Consider the following 22,851-nt stretch of genomic DNA (forward strand, 5'->3'; position numbering starts at 1 on the left):
GGCAGTTTGGGCTGGACTGTTCCCATGAGGCACAGGGTCAGACTGATTTGCATATGGCCATGTCTGAACTGGGGTGGTGGAGTGAGCTAAAGAATGATGAAGGACTAAACCCAGATCAGTTGACTGGGTGTGAGTGTTTGATTTGCTCAAGCGCTCCATCCATCATCCCCTTTGGTATCGCTTTGTTCGCCCTAAGTTGGCAGGGTATGCCCAGACGTGGGTCCCTTGCTCAGTTTGCCACTGGATTCAAGACAGCCTGGCTGATGAGGGTTATGAACCCGAAACCGGTGCCAGGATGCTTGTTTCCGGTCCAGGGAAGACATGGCTTGGCAGTTCGGGCTGGACTGTTCCCATGAGGCACAGGGTCAGACTGATTTGCATATGGCCATGTCTGAACTGGGGTGGTGGAGTGAGCTAAAGAATGATGATGGATTAAACCCAGATCAGTTGACTGGGGGTGAGTGTTTGACTTGCTCAAGAGCTCCGTCCATCATCCCCTTTGGTATCGCTTTGTTCGCCCTAAGTTGGCAAGGTATGCCCAGACGTGGGTCCCTTGCTTACTTTGCCACTGGATTCAAGATAGCCTGGCTGACGAGGATTATGAACCCGAAACCGGTCCCAGGATGCTTGTTTCTGGTCCAGGGAAGACATGGCTTGGCAGATCGGGCTGGACTGTTCCCATGAAGCACAGGGTCAGACAAATTTGCATATGGCCATGTCTGAACTGGGGTGGTGGAGTGAGCTAAAGAATGATGATGGATTAAACCCAGATCAGTTGACTGAGGGTGAGTGTTTAATTTGCTGAAGCGCTCCGTCCATCATCCCCTTTGGTATCGCTTTGTTCGCCCTACGTTGGCAAGGGTATGTCCAGACGTGGGTTCCTTGCTAACTTTGCCACTGGATTCAAGATAGCCGGGCTGACGAGGGTTATGAACACGAAACCGGTCCCCGGATGCTTGATTCCGGTCCAGGGAAGACATGGCTTGGCAGATCGGGCTGGACTGTTCCCATGAGGCACAGGGTCAGACTGATTTGCATATGGCCATGTCTGAACTGGGGTGGTGGAGTGAGCTAGAGAATGATGATGGATTAAACCCAGATCAGTTGACTGGGGGTGAGTGTTTAATTTGCTCAAGCACTCCGTCCATCATCCCCTTTGGTATCGCTTTGTTTGCCCTAAGTTGGCAGGGTATGCCCAGACGTGGGTCCCTTGCTCAGTTTGCCACTGCATTCAAGACAGCCTGGCTGATGAGGGTTATGAACCCGAAACCGGTGCCAGGATGCTTGTTTCCGGTCCAGGGAAGACATGGCTTGGCAGTTCGGGCTGGACTGTTCCCATGAGGCACAGGGTCAGACTGATTTGCATATGGCCATGTCTGAACTGGGGTGGTGGAGTGAGCTAAAGAATGATGAAGGACTAAACCCAGATCAGTTGACTGGGTGTGAGTGTTTGATTTGCTCAAGCGCTCCGTCCATCATCCCCTTTGGTATCGCTTTGTTCGCCCTAAGTTGGCAGGGTATGCCCAGACGTGGGTCCCTTGCTCAGTTTGCCACTGGATTCAAGACAGCCTGGCTGATGAGGGTTACGAACCCGAAACCGGTGCCAGGATGCTTGTTTCCGGTCCAGGGAAGACATGGCTTGGCAGTTCGGGCTGGACTGTTCCCATGAGGCACAGGGTCAGACTGATTTGCATATGGCCATGTCTGAACTGGGGTGGTGGAGTGAGCTAAAGAATGATGATGGATTAAACCCAGATCAGTTGACTGGGGGTGAGTGTTTGACTTGCTCAAGTGCTCCGTCCATCATCCCCTTTGGTATCGCTTTGTTCGCCCTAAGTTGGCAAGGTATGCCCAGACGTGGGTCCCTTGCTTACTTTTTACCACAAAGAGCCGTTTACCACAAAGAGCTTCTCCTAGTGTGATAACCCAAACGAGTTACAGGAACGTCGTAAGTGTGGGCATCTCACAAAAAATTACGGACTGGTCTCACACACCACCTGGTGTCATGCTTCATCATTGACCAGTCCTCGCCCTCTAAAACCTTCGTTTGATAGAGGGCGGGCATACACTTGACGACAAGGATGCACTTTCTAATTGGCTGAGTGGGGGCCCGTGAAACTGTGAGTGAGGTTAAAAATCATTATAGTGGTCAGAAGTGATTTTAATGTGATTGACAACTATATGATATTAAAAATTATGTGTGACGTGAATGGGGTAATTATTGTCCCCTAACCGTCTTGCGTGTGGTCAACATGTTTCTGCCGGAGTGGCCCTATTGGGTCCGTGGCATTCATCAGGACCTTATCGTGACTGAGGGCTCCGTTCTTACCAGGTGTTGGTAAGACGCTACCACTGAGTGAGTATAGCAAAGGCCACACTTCACTTGCTAGGATGCTTCCAAAGATGAAGCCTATGAGAGAAATGTGAGAAACAAGGATTAATTGGACCTTGTTGAATTGGACGTACCTGCAAAGAAAAAGGAGAAAAAAGAAATACAATGCATGCATTGAACTCTAAGAGTGAATAAAGTGTGTGTGACTTTGTGACACTCTATTTGTGTACACATTTGTGAAGTTTAAGAGCCTGGGAGCAGGTAATACTGCTGCCAAACTTACCCTATTTGGTTAGACAACTTGTCCAAAGGGGGGAAGGGGGACGGGGAAGAATCCACCGTATTGTCACTTCTGTTGGAGAAAAACACATAAACTAGGTCTCCATCAAGACATCAGAAGAAATGCTGCACAGACAGAGAAATTAGTCTAAACACAAGATCTATTATCGAGCGAATAGTAGGAAACATGGGGGCATATTTATAATAACTGACGCATCCCTGCATATCAGCAGGGATGCGCCAGTTATTATGCGCCACAGCTCCGCCACCATGGATGCGCCGCATTTATAATGCAGCGCACCATGGGGCAAAAACGGCACAGATGCGTGACGCATCTGTGCCGTAAAAGTGGCGCATTGCTGGAGTTGCGTCGCAAGCGCGACGCAGCTCCAGCAATGCTCTGGGGGGCCCTATCTTGTGAATGCTGCGTCAATCCTTACGCCTGCTTCAAGCAGGCGCAGGGTTTTGACGCAGCATGGGCCAAAAAGTGACTGAGTGAAATCTTGTAGATTTCACTCAGCCACTTTTAGGAGGCGTTCCTGCGCCGGAACGCCCCCACCTGCCCTGGAACGCCTACTTCTGGCGCAGGGCTTTACAACGTGACGCATCTCCCAGATGCGTCACGTTGTAAATACCCCACACGATGGCGCAGGATTTGCACCGCTGCTGCGTCACAAAAGTGACGCAACGGCGGCGTAAATGAGGCGCAAGTCGAACATAAATCTGCCCCATGGTTGGTAAAGTTGGTTTGATCGTGTTGGTTAATTTACACAGTTATACACACATGCGTTCATAAGTCATTCGCAGCACCCATACTCTTACTGTGACAAGAGGCAGAATGCTCCTGTGTCCTAGGCGTCCGCTCGATCCTCCCGATTGCGAGGAATGGAGGGAGCAGGCGCCGTCTTAAATATGAGGTTCGATTTTGTTGATTGGATGCAAAACAGAATTCAGCTGCGGGGATCCCGGAGTCGAGAGAGCGCCGAGCCTGTACTGAAGATGGTGGTTCATGGCGTGAATGAGAGGGGGAGCCCCATTCGTTGTGAGCCAGGGGGTGTGTGTCAGCCGTCCTGTTCTGATAGGAGGATCAAGGGAGATTGCCGGTCATAGGGCGCGCCTATGCCTGTCTGACGAGTTTCGTGCAACGCGACACTCTCATTGGTGGTGAGGCTGGCTAAACGGAGATTATGATAGGGCTGTACTCTATGAGATGTAATACGTAAGCGCAATGCTGAGGAGCTGTAGCATTGTAGCCACGCGTCAAAGGTTGGCATGGAGACGCTAAGTAAGATAACATAAGCCGATCTGTGCTAAGGTAGCGATGTGGGTCGAAAATACATCGTGATTAACTAGCGCGATCATGGGCCAAGTGAAGTAAATTTAAAATTAAAATTACGTCCGCACTGTTTGTATCCCAATTTCTGATATCATGTGGTGGCACGTGAGGGTTTTTTTTGCAGGGTTTTAACGAGTCATTATATAAAATAGAGTTAGACTCAAAATGTAGAGAGTTTTGTAAACAACTTCGTTCCCGTGATACACATCTGTCCTGCTACCCCATCGTGTGTAGACACGGTGCATCTGTGACTCTTGCAAGAAACCCTTCTCCAGATAACCAATGGTACATATGGCTGGCCCTGCACCAACCGCTTTTTACATCTGTGGGGGGCAAAGTCGTGAAAGGAAGCGGCTAAGATAAAGGTGTCGGGATATGCTCATATGTGTCCAAATAAACAGTTGTGTATTAGGGCAAGGTTTTTTTAAACTAGGTCAATAAAGACGGTGTATGGTTTTGAAGTTACACTGTTTAGTTGGCATTCTCTTGCTTCAATCTGTCAGCTGCAGCCATGGAATGTCATCATAAAGACCTTTTTCGTGAGAGCGTAGGCGGTACACCCAACGTTGTTCTCTCACATGGAGAGCTTTTGTGAGGTCAAATTTATTTTTCTTCATAACCTGAAGGATAGTCCAACGTAGTTCTGAGTCTGTATGGTTTTTTTCGGCAAAGTGCCGTGTCAGCTTGGTGTTAGTTTTCTTGCACCTGATTGTGCTCCGGTGCTCATTGATTCGAATTCTTATTTTCCTTGTGGTCATCCCTACGTATTGGAGTTGGCAAGGGCATGTTAGTAAATATATCACATTTTCCGTGTTGCAGTTACTGAACGATTTGAGTTGCCATGGTTTGTTCGTCCCAATGTCCACTGTCTTGGTGTTCTTTGTGAGGTTACAAGACTGGCATCCACCGCAGGAGAAATTACCTACTGCTGGTGGTTGATCCCAAAGTCTGAGTTGTTCTATGTTCTCATTGGTGGTCATCTGGGCGTGGACCAGTTCATCCCGAAGATTTTTATTGCGTTTGTAGGCAAACAAGGGGGGTTCCCAATGTTTACCAGCGCTGTTAAGTATATGCCATCTTTTCTTGATAATTTTCTGAACTGAGTTCGATACTGGTGTGAAAGTAGTAACGCAGACCGGTCTGTTGGTTTTGTCTTTTTCCACGTTTTCCAGAAGTGCATCCCTTGGGTTGTTTCTTGCTCTTTTGTTAGCCTTCCTCACCATTTTTCTTGGATAATGGCGTTCGATCAGTTTTTTCTCAAGTTGTTCTGCCTGTTCTTTGTAAGTGTCTTTCTCGGAGCAGTTTCTCCTAATACGGAGGAACTGGCCAGCAGGTAAATTCTGTTTGAGGGCCTTAGGGTGATGACTTTCGTACAAGAGTAGGCTATTACTATCGGTGGGTTTGTTATGGACCTTGGTTGTTATCCCCTCGTTCGTGAGTGTTATATCTAGGTCCAGAAAGATTGCGTGATTTTTATTGATGGTATGGGTAAATTTGAGATGACTGTCTTGTAAATTTACCCAGTGGACGAAGGCTATTGCATTCTCTTCTGTTCCATTCCATACAATAAGTAAGTCATCTATGTAACGTTTCCAAATCTTTATGTGGGTTCGAAAGGGGTTCACTGCGTTGTTAATGAAGTCCTCCTCAAATTGCTGGACGTATAGACATGCCATACTGGGAGCAAAAGTGCTCCCCATAGACGTACCCGTTATTTGGTGATAGATGACCTGTTCGAATTCAAAGAAATTTTCTGTGAGAGCCAGTTCGGCACATTCCATGACAAAATGTTGGGGAGTAACAAAATCCCACTCCCTCCGTAAGATGATACTTTCTACAACCTCCAATGTTCGTCGTTGTGGTATACTTGTGTACAGGGCTTCGATGTTCATCGTTATAAGCCAGTCATTGGTGGTATCAACCTCCAGATCTCTTAGGAGGCAGAGGACGTCTTTTGTGTCTTTCAGGTAGGATTGTGTTTCTTTAACTATGGGACGTAAGAACCAGTCGCAGAATTGCGACAGGGGTTCTAGCACCGATCCAATGCCAGAAACGATTGGTCTACCTGGCGGTGGCATACGTCCCTTGTGGATCTTCGGTAGAATGTAGAAGCGCGGCATCCTTGGTTCTTCGTTAATCAGGAAGTCAGCTTCTTGCTTCGTTATCCAGTCGTTGCTTAGGGCTTCTTCCACTATGTTTTTAATTTTGATCTTGATCGGGCCCGTAGGATCCGTGTGATGTATGGCATAGCTGTTTGTATCCGCTAGCAGTCTTGTACGCTCGTCTCGGTACATCGTAAGGTCCATGAGGACAGTCGCGCCCCCTTTATCTGCTGGTTTTATAACGACATCATGATTATTTTTAAGTGCTTGTAGGGCCATCCGTTCCTTCCCTGAGAGGTTGTTAAACCCTTTGGTGTTATGGAAGTCAATATTTTCTATATCCCTAAGCACAGCCTGTTCAAATGCAAGTATTTGACATGAAATGTTCTGATTTGGAGGTTGGAAGGTGGATTTCTTGCGCAGCCCGGTTGATTTTTTCTTTTCATCATCCACTTTTGTCGTGTCTCCAAAGAAGTCACAAAGCTTGAGTTTTCGAAAAAACTGGGCCAATTCCACATTGAGAGTGAAGGGGTCATTCCTCGGGGTGGGGACGAAACCTAAGCCTTTGTTAAGAATGGTTTCTTCATCAGACGTTAGGATGTGTGTACTGATGTTAACGATGTTAGTTAGTCCCTGCTTGTTGAGGGCATCTCCGTTCTCCCTCTGCTCCTGGTTGTTACTCCTTGCGGTGGTTGTTGGTCCTCCCACTGGACCCTTGCGTTTCTTCTTTTTTGTCTGCCCCGCCCTCTGCCTCTGCCCTGGAATAAAAAAGACGGGGGGCCCGGATGATATCCAAAGCCCGGTGGAAAGTAGGGCTGTTGCCAAAAGCCAAAGGGAGGAGGTTGTGGTTGAGGTGCTTGCATCAGAGGTTGGTACCCAGACGGTCTTCCATATTGTGGTCCTGAGCCTTCATCACTGCTGGAGTCACTTCTCTCTTCTCCAGAGCTGAACGTCCAGTTTTGGGGAGTGGGTCGAAAGCGTTGTTTTTTCCCTGGTTGTTGTGGAATTGGTTTATTGTAATGCTCATCCGTTACATATGGATAGACTGTTTCTTTACTGAACTTCTGTACATCTTTTTTCAACTTAGTCAGCTTGGATTGTGTCAGATATTCTTTATATTCTGAGTGTTCCTTATTAATTTCGTCCAATTTCTTTTTAAAGACTGAAAGTTGTACCCTAGTTTTCAGTTTACATTCGCTCTGCTGGATCTCAACTAAGAGAGCATCTGCTAGTTGTCTTGCAGTGTTGATAATAAGGATGAGCCAATCTTTAGTGCATTTCCACGCAATGCTGGACCAATTAATTCTAAATTCCTTATTATTAAGGAATAATCTGGGTTCGTTAGTAACAATCAATCCCCTGGGTGCCGTGTTTTTGCGGAGATATTGCATCATAAACGCCACATGGAGGGCTGTGCGAATTTGTTCTTTTTTCTTTGAGGATAGTGCTTCCCACTCATCTGAATTCTGTACTGTTTGCGTCACTATGGTTTCTGCTAGTAGGGATGGTGTGTTTAAGATCTCTGCTAGAACTTCTTCCCCAAATGAGAGTTCGGTATCCATGCTGAACAATTAGGGTAACGTTTAGGTTAATCCTAAATCTATCCTTGTTGTTTTTAAGGACAGTATCAACAAAAAGAGTGATTGTAGTAGTTCTTTTCTGTTTACATGAGTTTGTATAACAGAACAAATCCCTTGTACTGGGATAGTGACCCCTTAGTTTGTTCCCACAGCCATCAGCTGTACGTGAATTAACACACAAAAAGTCTCCACTAAATCTGTGGAGGGGGAACGAGAGGCATGGGGTACTAGGAGCTGGCAGCCTCCACTATAACTGTTTACCACAAAGAGCCTTGCTTACTTTGCCACTCGATTCAAGATAGCCTGGCTGACGAGGGTTATGAACCCGAAACCGGTCCCAGGATGCTTGTTTCTGGTCCAGGGAAGACATGGTTTGGCAGATCGGGCTGGACTGTTCCCATGAGGCACAGGGTCAGACTGATTTGCATATGGCCATTTCTGAACTGGGGTGGGGTAGTGAGCTAAAGAATGATGATGGATTAAACCCAGATCAGTTGACTGGGGGTGAGTGTTTGATTTGCTCAAGCGCTCCGTCCATCATTCCCTTTGGTATTGCTTTGTTCACTCTAAGTTGGCAGGGTATGCCCAGACATGGGTCCGTTGCTCACTTTGCCACTGGATTCAAGATAGGCTGGCTGACGAGGGTTATGAACCCGAAACCGGTCCCAGGATGCTTGTTTAGGGTCCAGGGAAGACATGGCTTGGCAGTTTGGGCTGGACTGTTCCCATGAGGCACAGGGTCAGACTGATTTGCATATGGCCATGTCTGAACTGGGGTGGTGGAGTGAGCTAAAGAATGATGAAGGACTAAACCCAGATCAGTTGACTGGGTGTGAGTGTTTGATTTGCTCAAGCGCTCCGTCCATCATCCCCTTTGGTATCGCTTTGTTCGCCCTATGTTGGCAGGGTATGCCCAGACGTGGGTCCCTTGCTCAGTTTGCCACTGGATTCAAGACAGCCTGGCTGATGAGGGTTATGAACCCGAAACCGGTGCCAGGAAGCTTGTTTCCGGTCCAGGGAAGACATGGCTTGGCAGTTCGGGCTGGACAGTTCCCATGAGGCACAGGGTCAGACTGATTTGCATATGGCCATGTCTGAACTGGGGTGGTGGAGTGAGCTAAAGAATGATGATGGATTAAACCCAGATCAGTTGACTGGGGGTGAGTGTTTGACTTGCTCAAGTGCTCCGTCCATCATCCCCTTTGGTATCGCTTTGTTCGCCCTAAGTTGGCAAGGTATGCCCAGACGTGGGTCCCTTGCTTACTTTGCCACTGGATTCAAGATTGCCTGGCTGACGAGGGTTATGAACCCGAAACCGGTCCCAGGATGCTTGTTTCTGGTCCAGGGAAGACATGGCTTGGCAGATCGGGCTGGGCTATTCCCATGAGGCACAGGGTCAGACTAATTTGCATATGGCCATGTCTGAACTGGGGTGGTGGAGTGAGCTAGAGAATGATGATGGATTAAACCCAGATCAGTTGACTGTGGGTGAGTGTTTGATTTGCTCAAGCTCTCCGTCCATCATTCCCTTTGGTATTGCTTTGTTCACTCTAAGTTGGCAGGGTATGCCCAGACGTGGGTCCGTTGCTCACTTTGCCACTGGATTCAAGATAGGCTGGCTGACGAGGGTTATGAACCCGAAACCGGTCCCAGGATGCTTGTTTAGGGTCCAGGGAAGACATTGCTTGGCAGTTCGGGCTGGACAGTTCCCATGAGGCACAGGGTCAGACTGATTTGCATATGGCCATGTCTGAACTGGGGTGGTGGAGTGAGCTAGAGAATGATGATGGATTAAACCCAGATCAGTTGACTGGGGGTGAGTGTTTGATTTGCTCAAGCACTCCGTCCATCATCCCCTTTGGTATCGCTTTGTTTGCCCTAAGTTGGCAGGGTATGCCCAGACGTGGGTCCCTTGCTCAGTTTGCCACTGCATTCAAGACAGCCTGGCTGATGAGGGTTATGAACCCGAAACCGGTGCCAGGATGCTTGTTTCCGGTCCAGGGAAGACATGGCTTGGCAGTTCGGGCTGGACTGTTCCCATGAGGCACAGGGTCAGACTGATTTGCATATGGCCATGTCTGAACTGGGGTGGTGGAGTGAGCTAAAGAATGATGAAGGAGTAAACCCAGATCAGTTGACTGGGGGTGAGTGTTTGATTTGCTCTAGCGCTCCGTCCATCATTCCCTTTGGTATTGCTTTGTTCACTCTAAGTTGGCAGGGTATGCCCAGACGTGAACCCGTTGCTCACTTTGCCACTGGATTCAAGATATCCTGGCTGACGAGGATTATTAACCCGAAACCGGTCCCCGGATGCTTGTTTCCGGTCCAGGGAAGACATGGCTTGGCAGTTCGGGCTGGACTGTTCCCATAAGGCACAGGGTCAGACTGATTTGCATATGGCCATGTCTGAACTGGGTTGGTGGAGTGAGCTAAAGAATGATGATGGATTAAACCCAGATCAGTTGACTGGGGGTGAGTTTTTGATTTGCTCAAGCACTCCGTCCATCATCCCCTTTGGTATCGCTTTGTTTGCCCTAAGTTGGCAGGGTATGCCCAGACGTGGGTCTCTTGCTCACTTTGCCACTGGATTCAAGATAGCCTGGCTGACGAGGGTTATAAACCCGAAACCGGTCCCAGGATGCTTGTTTCCGGTCCAGGAAAGACATGGCTTGACAGTTCGGGCTGGATTGTTCCCATGAGGCACAGGGTCAGACTGATTTGCATTTGCCCAAGTCTGAACTGGGGTGGTGGAGTGAGCTAAAGAATGATGATGGATTAAACCCAGATCAGTTGACTGGGGGTGCGTGTTTGATTTGCTCAAGCGCTCCATCCATCATTCCCTTTGGTATCGCTTTGTTCGCCCTAAGTTGGCAGGGTATGCCCAGACGTGGGTCCCTTGCTCACTTTGCCACTGGATTCAAGATAGCCTGGCTGACAAGGGTTATGAACCCGAAACCGATCCCAGGATGCTTGTTTCCGGTCCAGGGAAGACATGGCTTGGCAGTTCGGGCTGGACTGTTCCCATGAGGCACAGGGTCAGACTGATTTGCATATGGCCATGTCTGAACTGGTGTGATGGAGTGAGCTAAAGAATGATGATGTATTAAACCCAGATCAGTTGACTGGGGGTGAGTGTTTGATTTGCTCAAGCACTTCGTCCATCATCCCCTTTGGTATCGCACTAGTTCTAGTGGGCACCTTGTATCAGTCCAAACAACCCCTTATGCTGATAGGTTAAAGACAACCTTTATTGAAAGCTATCCTAGTGGTAGCTATGGAGAGCAGCCTTCAGGCTAAGTATTGAAAGAATTAAAAGAAGCTTGTTTTACCAGTCTATAATCTCTTCAATGATCAAATGAAAAGACAACCACACCAGGTATATAATCAAAATATATGGGGCCGATTCACAGAACTAACTTTAGACAAAATCCTAAACTTACTACTTTTGGTATTCACAGATGTTAGGATTTTGTCTTAAGACAATCTTAAGACAGACTTAAGACAGACTTAAGACAAACTTAAGACGAAATCCTAACTTAAGTCTGTCTTAAGTCAGTCTTAAGTTTGTCTTAAGTTTGTCTTAAGTCTGTCTTAAGTTTGTCTTAAGTCTGTCTTAAGTCTGTCTTAAGTCTGTCTTAAGTTTGTCCTAAGTCTGTCTTAAGTTTGTCTTAAGACAAAATCCTAACTTCTGTGAATACCAAAAGTAGTAAGTTTAGGATTTTGTCTTAAGTTAGTTCTGTGAATCAGGCCCAGAGTATTTAAGATAAAACACACCCTTCTAGTCTCTTTATGAGACTGGAGTTCGAAGTACTTAGTTCACAAGTTAGCAATCATCAGTAATAGCACAAATACATGTTTGGGCCCTAGGGGCGTACCAAACCATATACCAAAAAAGTGGTATAAGAACCACGATTCGAATAGACACTAAGGGCCCGATTCACAGAACTAACTTAAGACAAAATCCTAAACTTACCACCATTTTGGTATTCACAGAAGGCACTTACTCATTTTGGTATTCACCGAAGGCACTTACTCATTTCGGTATTCACAGAAGTTAAGAGTCCTAACTTTAGGACTCTTAAAGGCCTTCTGTGAATACCGAAAGTCTTAAAATTAGGATTTTTCTCAATTTAGTAGTAGTATAGTTAGGACTCCTAACTTTAGGGCTCCTAAATGCCTTCTGTGAATACCGAAAGTCTTAAAATTAGGATTTTACTCAATGTAGTAGTAGTAAAGTTAGGACTCCTAACTTTAGGACTCCTAAATGCCTTCTGTGAATACCGAAAGCCTTAAAATTAGTATTTATCTCAGTTTAGTAGTAGTATAGTTAGGACTCCTAACTTTAGGACTCCTAAATGCCTTCTGTGAATACCGAAAGTCTTAAAATTAGGATTTTTCTTAATTTGGTAGTAGTAAAGTTAGGATTCCTAACTTTAGGACTCCTAAATGCCTTCTGTGAATACCGAAAGCCTTAAAATTAGGATTTTTCTCAGTTTAGTAGTAGTAAAGTTAGGAGCCCTAACTTTAGGACTCCTAAACTGAGAAAAATCCTAATTTTAAGACTTTCGGTATTCACAGAAGGCATTTAGGAGTCCTAAAGTTAGGACTCCTAACTTCTGTGAATACCGAAGTGAGTAAGTGTCTTCTGTGAATACCAAAATGAGTAAGACCTTCTGTGAATACCAAAATGGTAGTAAGTTTAGGATTTTGTCTTAAGTTAGTTCTGTGAATCGGGCCCTAGGCCTATAGCCTGTAGAATCGCTGGGACCCCAAGGAACCACCCAAGGTAGTGACACAGGGGACCCACGGGGACTGTATGCAGTGTGTAAACACAACCACGGGTTCCTGTTTTCTTCTATGGGCAATGTCGCAGTTGAAATTTAAAGATTAGGGACACTTCTAATCGAGTCAGGACCAAACCCTTTTGGACTTAAGAAGTTCTAGTGCTAGCACCTACGGGAGCACCGGATTACTCGAGTTACCTCACCCAGGGAAGTCGGGTGCATAGGTGTCTTTTGGTGTCGGGTCCCGTTGTCGATTTTAATGGGAGCCTGCAAAGAATTGCTGCTGCCGTGAAGAGGAGAAGTGACCGAAGAGATCCAAGGCCGGATCTAGGATGGAAGGAACCTGAAAGCAGAGGGGACAGAGTCTGGGTCACTTGCCAGTGACCTAGGGCAGGATGGACCAATGCCCACATATGTTGGGTGCTTCAGGTGAGTTGATGGGTGTCTTGACTCTTCAGCCACGAGGTCCAGGAGGTGTCGATGAAGTCCATGAGCCGGATTCGAGCTGTACGACAAAGTCTGTCGATTGCTGTGGTGTCGGCGACCAGAATGGACCCAACAAGCCTTGGCAACGGCAAGTCACTGGAATTTAGAGAAAGGACTGCGGTGCAGACCAGCAAGGTCTGAGGGACACACCCAGCAAGGGTAAGTCAGGGCACGTCTGGAGCAACCAGGGAAGCCCAAGCAGAAAAGAAGTTGCCTTGGTGGGGACCTGCTAGCCAACGGGCTAGTGATCGCGAAGGAGCCTCAAGCAGCCGTACTTGAAGCTAGCCCACGGGTCACTCATGGAGTGGAGGCCAACAACCTTCGGTGCAGGAGGTGCTCAAGGCTGGGGCTACTCGAAGCCCAAAGCACAACTTCGAGGATGACCCGAAAGATGCTGTTACTGCAAAAGAACACGGTGTCCAGGGTTCGCGGTTCCACTTCACCCACAATATCCAAGGGCCTCAGCGTTGCTGTGGACTCAGGGTAGCCTCGGGGAAGTCTGGAAATCCACTTCTGGTGATGCAAAGACTTCAGCGTCCGGCGGGAACTTAAGCGATGCAGACCAATCAGTTGCTTTTTTGGTGCCTGCCAAGCAGGGGAGTCACTCGTTGACCCCAAGGGAGATTTCTTCAGTCTTCTAGTCAAAGTAGAACGTCGAAGGTCCAGGATATATGTAGCAGAGTTTCGTCCAGGGTAATCTAAAGTCCTAGGGACTGGATTCCTATACGTATAGTACGTTTAGGGGATGGACTAACTCTAAGGCCCCTCCTATGGGTGGGCCTGGAAAGAGGTGTGGTTACACCCATTTCCTTTGTCCAATTTCACACCAGAGCAGGGGCAGGTAGCCCCTGCAACCGGTTTGAACTGGGCTATGCACAGGGACAGCAAACGTGCCCCCAGTGCAGGACTTCAAAGCACCAGAGAGTGCTCCCGCCCAGCCCCAATACACATCTGCCTGTCTAGGGAGGTGGTCACACCTCCCTTCGACAGGAAACCTATTGTCCAGGCCTCCCCTGCCGGAGTTTCGGTCAGCAGCAGGAGGCCAGACCCATGTCTGTGGCAGAGGCATCCAATTTGTGATGTCAGGGCTCAGGAAAGTCCTACCGGGTTCAGCCAGTGTGAACATGTCTCTCCCGCTAGAAGGGTGGAATGCTACCTCCGCCGCCAGAACTGGCGCGGGGGGTAGTATTCCAAAGCATTTGACACCAAACACGACATGTTTGGATGCAGCCATTCCAAAGTTAGCATTTACCACGAGGTTATAATGCACTTAAGAGTATATGGTATGGCTGTATCACAGAACAGCCATAAGGAAGTATTTCCGAAAGCTGCAGGGGGGCTCAGCTCATGCTTGGGCACTCTCTGACGTAAAACCAAGCCCTGTGCCTTCAGGATTGTCAAGGCCTGCCATAGGAGTGGCTTATAGGTTTATATGTGTCTGTACATATGTGTGGATATAGGTAGCCTATACCACTGTAAGGGGTGCAAGCACACCCTTACCCAGGCTGCAGTAGCAGACCTGTGGTGCCTTTTTGGAGTGCTTCCCAGGGGTGGCATAATATATGCTGCAGCCCCTGGTAGGCCTCTGAGGTACCTATGCCCTAGGTACATAGTATACCATATACTAGGGGCTTATAAGGCACTCCAGAATCCAATTAGATATGTACCTAATGTACATGCAAAGCATTTTAGAGAGGATGCAGCTAGGCTGGGGTCCTGATTAGCAGGGCCACAGCCAGACTAAGGTCGAAAAATAGTGAAACACCAGCAAAAAGTGGGGGTACCCATGTGAAGCAGATCCTACTCTCCTACACCACTCTGAGGATAATTCTGTATTTTGAACTATTAATGTTTTGGGCTTTACTGGGATTCGCTAGGAACTCCTCTCCGAGTATGGGTGGGAGGATGTTTTTAAGGGATTGTGTTTTGATTATTACTGCTATATTTGGTTTCTCCATTGGCTCTTTCTTTCTTCTTCTTTTCTTGATGAGATGGGACTCTACAGTGGCTATCCCACTATAATTGGCAGGAATGAACCTTTTTATTTCCTTCTTCTTCCAATTAGTACCTTTAGGCAGACTGTAGACATGACCCTCCTTACATGGAATGTCTGAGGCTTGAATATCCCCCATAAACGCAAGCTGGTATTATCGTGCCTCACCCAGCATGACACCCAAGTTGCATTATTACAGGAGACACATTTACCTCCCCAGACATCTCCTGTTTTTGCTGTGTCATGGGGCCCACACCGGAATGTTGCTAACTATAGCCTTTTTTTCAGGGGAGTCTGCATACTTATACATCAATCCCTTCCTTTTGTGCATCACACCACTGTTGCAGATGCCCAAGGAAGCTACCTTAGGTTGACGGGAACTATGCTGGGGAGGTGAATTACCCTTATATTCTCCAAACACTGACAACCCTCTCTTTGATCAGACAGTGGCTGCCCTCCTGGATGGTTCTGAGGCAGACACTATTTTGATGGGTGGTGATTTGACCATCCTTCTTGACCCTACAATGGATTTTTCCAGTGGTATCCCAAGCACCAAGCTGCATCCACTGTGTTCACGCCAGGGTATTGCACATTACACCTCCTTAGAGGCATCTGGCATTCACGACAGAATGAAGCTCCCAGCTATACTATTTTTCGGCTCTTCACTCAGTGTGGCCCTGACAAGATTACTGGTTTCTATCGGCAGCCAGCTGCCAATGGCTCCAAGACATACTGGTATTACCCCACACATTATCCGATCATGTTCTGGTGCGGCTGTTGCTCACTCTTCATTACGGTGGTGGCTGGGAGCGCCGAAGAGGGTCAACTCCCCGCTGAGTGGAAGGAGACACAATTAATCCCCATCCGTAAGAACCTTAAGGGTTACTTTATATAAAGTTTACAAAAACCCTTTGATCCCTCATCTGCTGGAGGTATGCACTGAAGCTCTCACCAATGGTACTCTCACCCCTCCATGTAGAAGAAGCGATCTCCCTTTTACTTAAACTTGGGAAGTATCCCAAATGCTGCACCTCGTACAGACCGCTTTCCCTCCTTAACTTCGATCATAAAATACTAGCTCAGGCAATGGCTAATAGCTTGCTGTTAGATGCGATACTGTCACGTGTGCAGACGAGATTTATACCTCACCGGTTCACTTTCCTTAATCTATGTGCTGTCTTTTCAGCCCTGAACAGGATATCTCCGGACACACCCACGGCGGCTGCCCACCTTTGCGGTAGAGATGGCATTTGACATTTGTAGTGGCCCTTTCTTTATGAAGCTTGGCATTCTGGGAGGATTTACCGCTCTCGTTTCATTAGTATACTCAAACCCGACAGTTTGCATCCGAATCAACGGTTCCATCTCTGACACCTTTAAAATCTCCTGTGGCACTAGGTAGGGCTGCCCACTCTTGCCGTTATTATTTATTGTAGCAATTGACCCATTTGTGCGTCACCTTCGGGAGGGTCATATGCGTTGCAGTTTACAGTTCACTTCATGGCCTCTCCTTGTCTCAATGTATGCCGACGATATACTTTTTTTTATTAGACACCCCTCTATTAATCTAACCCCTATAGTGCACGAGGTGGTAGGGTTTCGCGCACTTTCCGACCTATGTAATAATTGGGTGAAATCTGAGCTGTTTTCCCTCACTGACATCACTTCACCACCTATCTGTGACTACACTTTTGAATGGTCTGCTGACACCACTAAATATCTAGGTATGGTTTGCACAGGAATAAGGAGCAAGTTATCCATCTGAATTACAGCCCGGTGAAAGACAAACTTTCCACCCAAATTGATCGTTGGATACAACTCCCTGTTTTTATGCATAGTCGTATTGCCATTACAAAAATTATGATCCTCCCCTCGATTTCTGCATCTTCTTTATAAACATATCCATACCCTTAACTGACTCCTTTTTTCCCACGCTTTGTAGTCTGCTTTAGAAGTTGGTGTGGGTGGTGGTAGACCCTGGTTTGCTTGGGACACCCTAACTCTTCCCTATGACCACGGCAGCTTCGCAGTCACCAGTTTTTGGATATATTTCCTGATAGTTCAGGCCCAATTCGCATATCATTGGTTCCACCCTGACACTCGGCTGCCCTACGCTAGGCCAGAACGATACCTGGCAAGCCCCACACCCTTAAATGTACTATTCCCACAGGGCATTAAGCTTGACCCTACAGATTTTCAAACTCTATCTACTACCTGCTGGGCACAGCAGAAACTTAGTGACATGGTGGGTTTCAACTTTTTATACTCCCTTGAACCTCCTCTTATCCTAAATACATGGCATCCACTCACTACAGAAAAGTTAGTGCAGCGAACCCTACACAAGCATTATCTTCACTTCTTTGGAGATGTATTCCCCGATGTGCATTGACTATCCCATAATATAGATGCCGCACACTCTGACAACCCCGTCATGGACAGCTTTGTCCTAAACAGACTGCACATTGTGCTACAATCGTGCATCTTGTCATACCCGCTCGCCAATGATGAATTTACTTAACTCACCCTATTGATACGGGACCTGGATGGGTCACATCTAATCGCCAAGCTTTATTGTTCTTGTACTGCTCTTAAATGTGCCAACGTAGATAGAGTTCAGATCCGGGAAAAAGGACATCCCATCACTGACAAAGATTGGGCCCTTTGCTGCGCACAAATTAAACTTGTCTCCCCCAATCACCGACACAAGCTACTTCATTTTCGTTTCTTACATAGAGCCTATGTGACCACCAGTGAGCTTGTCCATATTGACCCCTCAAGCTCCACCCTATGCCCTAAATGTTGAGGTCCTGATGCAGATTTCCCACATTTGACCTGGACTTGCCCATTGGTAGCCACCTACTAGATGGAAGTATTCCACATCCTCTCTCAGATGATTTCCTTGCCAGTAGAACCATGGCCTGGGCAATGTCTCCCCTATTCCCATAGCGTACCATAGATTCACAGCCATTGCACTTCTTTTGGCCAAAAGGGAGATTGTGCTTCATTGGGGCTACAGTGTGCGTCCCACCACTAAGGCTTGGCTCCGTGATCTGACCTACTGTGACTTAACAAGCAAGGTGTACTCTTCCCTACAACTTCCCACACCCCTTTCGAACAATATTTGGCAACCTCTTAGAATATATCTCCTTACTCTGGACTTGGGCTCCCCTCTACCACCCCTCAGGTGCCTGCTACTGTACCATTATCAGACTTTTCCAGTCAGGACACAGATGCAATCCTTCACACATCTCCCCAATACCCCCCTTGCAATGGCTCTTCCTCTGCCCTTTTTGGATGCTGTCCGCTCTCTTCCCATTTCTAACCTCACAAACTGGGATGTATACCACTTATATAGCTTGTCATGCAACATTTCAATATACATTGTGGTGTCCGTGCCTCGTCAATGGTAACCTTCTCTCTTCTGTATTACTATTCTGAAAACCTTTAAATAAAGATTTTAAAAAGCCTGGCTGCTTTGTGGCAAGCTACTATGTAATGTAATGTAATTAGTATTTGTATAGCGCAGATTACACTCCAAGGAGCATCTTAGCGCTTCAGAGTGTAGGAGACCATGGTGACTCATTGATCTTGTGGTGGATCCTTGGTTTAAAGATACTAAATCATGTTTTTGCATTTTGTCTCGGATAGGGTGTAGATCCAGGTTTTAACAGTTTTCCTAAAAATTGTTTCTGTAGTAATATGTCGGAGGGGGGGGGGCAGTGAGTTCCATGCTCTGGACCCCAAGACAGCCAGGGCTTTCCCTCCTCTGGTTTTGAGTTTAAACTTGGGGATAGTCAGAAGATTGTCACCTTGAGACCTCAAACATCTGGAGGGAATGTAGCGTTGGAACATGCTCTCAATGTATTTGGGTCCTATTTTGTTAACTGCCCTAAATGTGATTAGCAGAATTTTAAAGAGCACCCTTTTGTGAATGGGCAGCCAATGCAAGGTTTCCATAGCAATTGTGGCTGAGGTCCTTCTTTTCCATCCAAGGACTAGTCTGGCCGCTGCATGCTGCACCATCTGTAGTCTATGACAGACTGTCCTGTTAGTTCCTGCGTATATACTATTACAGTAATCTATACGAGAGGTGATGAGAGCTACTGCAACCGTCTTCCTTGCGGCAAGGGGGATTAGGTCAAAAAATTTCCTGAGCCCTTTTATTAAGCCGAAGTAGGTCCCTGCCACGGCTACTGCTTGTTGTTGAAAGCTAAGGGAAGGATCAAATTTGACTTCACACAGGACTAGAGGGTGAGTGCAAATTATTTAAAGTATTTTGCTGACATACCCTGACTGGGACTGTGGTTAATGCTTGGACAGGGTACATACCTCTACCAACCAGAAACACAATTTCTAACAGTGATCAAAATAAGTACTGCAAATTTATTCACACAAGCTTTATCATCACATTCCAGAACAAAATAATATGAACTAAATGTTTGTCATATAAATCACACACACGTAGCAATTTACTAATTATATCTATTCAATTTTTGATTGATTGACTGTCACATGTAATTTACCCAGGGAAAACCCCAGAATAGAAAAGACATAATATTCATAACAAGGATAGCACTACTGGTGAGGAAAGACACTGTAAATGATTCACGTATTATTCAAATGCATTCTGTGGCAGGACAATGACTAAAATGAAATAGTTGAAAGAATTAGGAAACATAATCATTCTCCCAAAATTAATTAAATAAAAGCCAGAAATATTTTTCAGGGCCTAACAGAGACCACTATGAGCTCACAAAAACCAGCAGGAATTATGCCTAAATTATAGTACCAGATGATCCCGTAGAAGTAACGGGCCAACTCCCTGAACTACCAACCCTGAAAAGAATAATAGACAGAAAACGTACAATAGCCAGGGAATAACCAGTATCTGTTAAAATATATGAAGATTTAGACACACCCCAATGTCTACTAATTACACATATAAATACACATCTTTACTATATAATAAACTCAATAATGATGCAATAATGATCACAAATGGTATCAGTAACACTTTATTAACCTTAAGAAAATATAATGATGGATGGCACTTTTAAGCAGTGCCCGCTGCTATTCAGTCAACCATACACAATCCATGATCAATATCAAAATATAAACATCCCATTGGTGTATGCAATGTTACCTAACAAAGCACAACTTACGCTTGTGAGAATGTTATGTTTTCATGTACAGTGATTAGCCCTAAAAGCTTTGTTCACAGTAGCTGGTTTGATGAAGGAAAATCTAAACGACTGTTATTTTAATTCTGTATATGGGGTTTGGAATAATGAACAGAGACAGTCCAACCATTGTTTTTAATATTTATTTAAATTCCAGTTAAGTGGTGAAGTTGGATTTTCTAAAAATATAAAAGAATATTAATTTTTTTAAAGTTATACTTTCCCTGCCTGAAGCTCCTGCAGGTTAATTAGCACTGTTTTGCCTGCAGCTGTCCTGTCAGTTCCACTTTGATCAGGTGTGAAATACTACTCTCAGACCAGGGACAATGGCTTGGGGGTGCAAGATAACCCAACTTAACCCAAGTACGGAAGTTTAGGTGTGTCTAGGAACTTACTAGGGACTGGAGTTACAATTCTTCTTTCATAGTTAAGTGATAAGGGAAGCCTGGAGGAGAGGGTTATTTTGAGCTAAAAACAGACTTTAGCTTCTTGGTTTTATTTTCAGTAGAGTGCTTTAGTGGAAGGGGGCTGCTCATCTTAAACACACCCTTAGGTATGCCATATGCTACTTCCAGGACGGTTCTACCTATGTCCCTGGATCAAACCCAACACTTGACCTCATATTGAGATGGTTTGAATGTAATGACTAGTCGCTGACTCATGCTTGTATCTACCATGTTGAGCTGGCTTATCTTGTGTGAATCCTGTAGTTTGTTTGTCGGTTACTGTGGATTGCATAACATATTCTTGTTCTGTCATTCTGTTGCAGTGGCATCTATCACATCACAGACATAGGGCCTGACTATGAATAGGAGGAGTACAAAACTAAGGCTGGGTAGTGATGACTCTACTTGGTCTCACCACTTCTTGGAATGTGCCAGTATATTTGTCAAGATTCACGTAAACAGTACTGTGATAGTGATGCTAAGAGGTACAGATGCATCCGACTACCCAATATGCATCAAACACATTGGTGAAACACCTCCGTACACATGAAAATCTAATGTACCAAAGCACTCAAGAAAAAGTAAAACACTGGTATTTGTCACCATGTATATCATTGCGCAAAACACCAAAATTAGAGAACAGGAGCCAAAGATTTGTTGTAGAAACTTGTATTGTTGTCCAGAATACAGCCGACATGTGTTTCGTCATACAAGTTACTTCTTCAAGCCTAAATGGTATAAAACTGTTGTCATGATCCGGTGGGTCAACAGGCCTGGATGAGGACAAAGAATTCAAAAGGCCATAGCCTGGAGCAGTGTAGCATCCCAGGTCGTTGAAACGTGTCCCAGTGTTCCACACCATGAAAGGATCTTTCAACTGCTCCGTAAATTGAACATACTGTGTCGGGAAATTGATTTCAATATTATATCAGGTAATTCCGTAAAACGAAGTTCTTCCAAGGTATTCACCGTAATCCAGAATATGAAAGAGCCAGTATTAATTTGTTCTAAAGATGTGACCTGTTGGGCCCTGAGACAATAAATTATGTATCTAATAGAAAACTGTATGGAGATGTTCCGTCCCGGAGCGCCCTGATAAGCCTCCTCTATCTCGAATGCCGCGTCCCGATGTGTCAAAATTGTCTAACAAGAAGTATGAGTAGGCGGAGTAGTAAACCCTGGTGGGATGCCACTCTCCCTGATCACTCCTGTCCTGGTGTTACTGCAGTCGGTTGGGAACATGGTAACATGGACCTGTTTTTAAAAACCTGTGATTCCAGCCAGTAAAATCAAATCAAATCAAATCAACAAAGCTTTATTTCGACACGTGATGTCATAAAAGCACAAGACACATAAAAACAATTACAAATTCATTATTTTTAAAACATGTCGAAATAAAAATCCAATTTGAAATATGCAATAAATATCTAAAAAGTGTATTAGATTTCACAGCTTTGGGGATTAAAAACAGTAATTTAAAAGATTTAATTAAAACTGATAGATTTTTGCCTGATTAGCCATGCCCAACCTAGAAATTTGGCCACTCCACAGACTAAGGTGGTGTTGGTGGTGGTTTTAAGGATTCGCATGGCGACAATGTGGTCCCTTGTTCCTAAGAGTAAACAGGCGGGTCTAAGCCATTTCGTCCTAGGTAATAGATAGGCTGGGCATGCAAAGAAGAAATGGGAGACGTTTTCAGTGGCACCAGGACAGAATGGACAGTCAGGGATGGTCTTGTGGGGGGGTTTCCACTTACTAGTATGGTTACGTAATGGGAGCGTCCCGAACCTAAACTGAATAAAGAGCGACCTGTCCCTGGGCTTAGTGATGAAGTCAAGGTATGGTTCTAAGAGGATAGTTGATTTGTGTTGATAAAAAACCTCTGTCAGCCTTCCAATATTGGGATCTCTTTGTTCCGAAGCATCCACCCAAGCCCAAAAGGCTCGCTTAACTTCGATCTTCGATAATGGTGCCCCCGCTGGCCAAACAGTTGTAAGGCCGGTTGCGATCAGAAGTTTTTTTGTGTTTGTGAGCCACTCAATTTTATGGGCACCTTGCATGTTCATAACCTCCCTGAGCCCTTCAGCATAGTTAGCTCAGGGGTTCGCCACAGCCGCGCCCAATATAGCAGAGGGCGAAGGGTGGCTAGATCCCTAATTGAGCGCCTACCAAAATCGCTAAGGAGTGGTTTAGTCGGAGTGCCCCTGGGGAGTGATACAAGTTCCCTAAAGAACTTATTTTCGCTGGTCACCAGTGAGTCAACACAGCTGTAGCCCCATAGTTCGGCGCCATAAAGTGCGCTACCCACCGCCTTTGCAGCATAGATGTTTAGT

This window comes from Triturus cristatus, chromosome 2_2 (genome assembly GCF_964204655.1).
Source record: "Triturus cristatus chromosome 2_2, aTriCri1.1, whole genome shotgun sequence".
In the NCBI taxonomy this organism is placed as follows: Eukaryota; Metazoa; Chordata; class Amphibia; order Caudata; family Salamandridae; genus Triturus; species Triturus cristatus.